This window comes from Elephantulus edwardii, unplaced genomic scaffold (assembly GCF_000299155.1).
Source record: "Elephantulus edwardii isolate Elephantulus edwardi_28Jun2011 unplaced genomic scaffold, EleEdw1.0 scaffold00064, whole genome shotgun sequence".
Taxonomy (NCBI): Eukaryota; Metazoa; Chordata; class Mammalia; order Macroscelidea; family Macroscelididae; genus Elephantulus; species Elephantulus edwardii.
In genome coordinates this window covers 768318-772907 of record NW_006399814.1, presented here as the reverse complement: position 1 = coordinate 772907, position 4590 = coordinate 768318, and positions in this window count along the sequence as shown.

Sequence of the window (4590 nt, the reverse complement as noted above, 5' to 3'; positions counted from 1 at the left end):
GTGTCACTGTCCGTGTGTCACTGTCCCCATGTCACCATCCCCGTGTCAGCGTCCCCCGTGTGTCACCATTCCCGTGTGTCACCATTCCCGTGTGTCACTGTCCCTCGTGTCACTCCCCCCGTGTCACTGTCCCCCGTGTGTCACCGCCCCCCGTGTCACTGTCCTCCCGTGTCGCCGTGTCTCAGTGTCTCTTCCCCGTGTCTCCGTGTCCCCGTGTCACCGTTCCCCCATGTCACCGCCCCCCGTGTCACTGTCCCCTCATGTCACTGTCCCCTCATGTCACTGTCCCCTCATGTCACTGTCCCCATGTCACTGTCCCCGTCTCACTGTTCCCCGTGTGTCACTGTCACCCCGTTTGTCACTGTCCGCTTGTCGCTGTCACCCGTGTCACTCCCCCCGTGTCACTCCCCCCGTGTCACTGTCCGTGTGTCACTGTCCTCCGTTTCAGTTTCCCCCCGTGTTAGTGTCCCCGTTTCAGTGTATCCCCGTGTCAACATCCCTGTGTCAGTGTCCGCTTATGTTTGTTTCCCTAGTGTTAGTGTCCGTCTGTGTCAGTGTCTTTCACTGTCAGTGTCCCCATGTTGCTTCCCCCTATATCAGTGTCCACCCGTGTTGAGGTCCCCCGTGTCAGTGTCCCTCATACCAATGCTCCTTGTCTCCTATTTTTGTGTGCCTCCTCCTGTCAGTGCTTCCTTGTTAGTGTTTTTGCCTGTCCTGCCTTTTGCTAGTGCGTACACACTCCCCTCTCCCCTAGGTCAGGTCCTTCATTACTTCTTGCTAGTCAGTGACCTGTCACAGGTGGTGCCCCAGCTATAGTGTCTTGCCTGCCTGTGCTTCCATGCTTGTATCCCCTTTGTCCGTACGCCTGATAACGCCTCCACGCCTGTGCCCATATACCTGGACTCATGTTAGTGACAGCTGTGTCTCTGTCCCAGCATTTGTCCGCTTGCCAGTGTCTCCTCACATCTCTGTGATTCCACATCAGTACCCCCTGTTTGTCCACACCCGCTTCATGTGTCCTCTGTCTATGCCTCTTATGTCAGTTCTTTTGCCTGTGTGTGCCCCTCCTTGTCAGTCCCCATTAGTGTTGCTCATGTTCATGTCCTCCCATGTCTCGTGTCCCTCATTCTATGCCCCTGCTCATCTGTGTGCCCACACAAATGCTTTCCCATTCCTGCTCTCTCTCTGTGCTCTTGCCTATCAGTGTCCCAGTCTCTGCCTTTAATGGGGCTCCGGGTAGAGGGAGATTATTGTTATATGCCATTGAGTTGCCTGCAACCCATAGAGACCCTATGTACAGCAGCTTGGAGGGAGATTATCAGGAGTTTTGTTGGAGGGGTGTTAACCTCTCAGTTAACCACTCACAGGCCTTGGTCTTGAGGGAACCTGGGCTGAGTGAGTTGGGGAGCCATGATCAGTGAGGTGGGAAGTCGATTGTGGAGGCCGAGATCTTGGTGGTCTATGATTTCTGACATACTCAGGCCCACTGAAGCAGTCCCTGTGCCTTTCCACCTGATTGAGGATCTTACTCTGTTGCTAAGAGGAAAGCTTTGAGGTTGACTCCTGGGCTTTCTGGTGGGACCATATGTAGACAGTAAGTGGCACTGTACACTAAGGTGGTGAAGCTGGGTTGGGGTGATTGGTGGAGTATGGAATTAGGATCGACTGGAAGTAGAAAGCAAGGTGCTCTTTTGACTGATGAAGTAAAAGTCCAGAGGTCATTAAGGAGAGGATCTCTTGTGGAGACTCCATAGCGCAATTCTCAGTGGAGAAATGAGGCTGCCAGCCTGGGGATAATGTTCTTCAGTGTGTGCTGTGAGTTATATTTCAGTTCATGGAACCTTGGTGGCATCACAAAATGAAAAAAGCCTGAGTATAAGTGCTTAGTTAGTAGTTTGAACCTTGTTTTGCCTTTTCATCCCACCAGCGGCTCTTGTCACATTAGGCAAAGATCACAGCCTTGGGGACTCTAGAGGGATGTTTTTTCCTGGCCTATTCAGGGCCCTTAGGAGTTGGAGGTGACTTTAATGGCAGTGATTTTGGCAGTGGTGGTTTTTTTAGTTTTTATTTCACTTAATTTTCACAAGTGTTACCATTTTTCCAGAAGATAGCAAAATGTTCAAAATCGTTCTTCCTTATCTTGTACCTCAGCCACCCTCTTCCAAAGTGACCATTTTCTTTTGTAATATGTTAATAGCTAAGTATGTGGAGTATGCGTTTGGGCAAGTCTGCTGTAGAGGACCTCTTCAAATTACTAACGAGCAGTGATGCAGTTAGAAAAACTAAGGTGCGTCTGGTTCAAGCCATGATCTTTTCAGTTACCTGCTGTGCATCTGAGAGCTGGCCAATGAATAAAGATGACAGAAGAATAGATACCTTTGATTGTGGCGTTGAAAAACAGTATTGAATATCCTGTGGACTGCCAAAAAGAAAAAAAATTTCGGAGAAAGGGCAGCCTGAGTGCTTCTTAGAGGCAAGGATGGCGAAACGTAGGCTCACATACTTTGGGCATGTTGTTAGGGGGGCCTGTTCCTTGGAAAGGGAGATCATGCTTGGAAAGTTGGAGGCTCAGCAAAGGAGAGGAAGACCAGTGAAAGGGGGATTGACGTGGTGGCAGCAGCAGCGAGCTTGACAATGTCAGAGGTGATGAGACTGGCAAAGGATGTAGGCTAGGGTTCAGATCCATGCATGGGGTTGCTGGGAGTTGTGCTTGATGACACCTAACCTCAGTAGCACAGTAGAGACAATCGTCTTTCATCTTCTTCAGAAAGTGTTTCATAGGCCCTCGTTTTGTAAGTGAGGTGTTGTCATCTGTATAACACAGGTTGTTGATGAGTATTCTTTTATTCCTAATGCCATATTCCTTGTACAGTCCAGCTTTTCATTATTTGCATACAGATTGAGCAGTTACATAGAAAAGAGAGAGCTGTTATGCACACTTTTCCTGATTTTTAAAACATGTGGTCCCCATTCTGTTGGTACAAGAATTTCTTGGTCTATGTATATAGGTTTCACATGAGCACAGTTAAGCATCTGGGATCCCATTTCTCTAATGTTAAGCCATAAATTGTTGTGACACTCTCAGTCAAATGCTTTTTCATAGTCAGTAAGATACAAATACTGTCTTTCTGGTATTTTGTCTTTTCCACCAAGATTTACCTGATATTAGCACTGATCTCTTGTGCTATGGCCTCTTCTGAATCTTGCTTGAATTTTTGGCTGTTACTTGTCAGTGTCCTGCTGCAGCTGTTTTTGGATAATCTTTGGCAAGATTTTATTTGTGTGTGGTATTAATGACATTGTTTAATAATTTCAACACTGTTGGATCACCTTTTCTCTGGAGTGGAAACAAGTATGAATCTCATCCACTCAGTTGGCCAGGTATCTGCCTTCCAGACTTTTTGTCATAGGTTAGTGATAATGTCCGGGGCTGTATTTTTGAGACACCTTAAATTGGTGTCTCATATTGTATTCCATAAATATTGGTATTCCAAAAATTCTTGGGGCCTTATGTTTTGTTAATGCTTTCAGGGCAACTTAGACTTCTTTTAGTACTATTGGGTCTTGATCATGTTCTGAATTCTGATATTGTTCATTGTTGACCAGTTCTTATTTGGTACAGTGATTCTTTGTCTTCCTTACATCATCTTTTGATGCTTCTTGGATCATTAAGGATTTTGAGATAGCATCTCCTAGAATTACAGCTCTAGGCTTGATTTGTCTTTCAGTTCTTCCAGCTTGAGAAATGCCAAACAAGTCCTTTCCTTTTTTTTTTAAAAAAGAACAAATCAGTAAAGTAAAATTCCAGTTTTATTGTTGGACAACATTGTTTCACACCTACATCAAACAGGTAAAAAACTCAGTAACTTCATAGATAAAACAAGGAAAAACATTTGTATCTTTGGCCTTTTTAACCATCTCATACAAATTAACTGCTTATGGTACAGCTAAGTACAAACACACACAAAAAAGTTACTGGAATGCTCAGAATAGGATTGTATTGTTTTTGCTTTTTTTTTTTTTACCCAAGGTTTTTTCTCCTTTGAGATAATCAATGTGGTCACACTGCAAGTTAAGGCAGAATTAGGACAGAGAATGCTCTGAAGGTTGGTTTGGTCATTCTGAGATCATTAAAAATGGCTGACTCCTAACAAGATGTATAAAAGTATAAAATGTAAATAAAAAAATACAATTTTTCCTTTTTAAAGTACTTTTAAAAAAAAATTAGTTTCAGTGAAAATTTACAGAGACTTTGGATTTCCATTCACTCATTGTTGCATGTTTTTCCCCTCCCAGCCCTCCTCCCTAGTACACTACCCTCTTGAAGAAGTAAAAGAAAAATTATTTCATTATTTTACAATCCCTCCCCTCCAGGTTCACTCCACTATGCAGCCTTCGTTCTGGACTCCTGTCATGACAAAAATACCTAATCACATATCCCTCTTAAAACGGTTTTCTCCCTCATCTGTTTCAATACAGTATACATTATTTATCCCATCTTTCTCAGTCTCCCCTCAAGCCCGAGGTCAGCCCTGTTTTACAACAGTGGCACCATGCAGTATTTGTCCTTTTGTGACTGAGATACTTCAC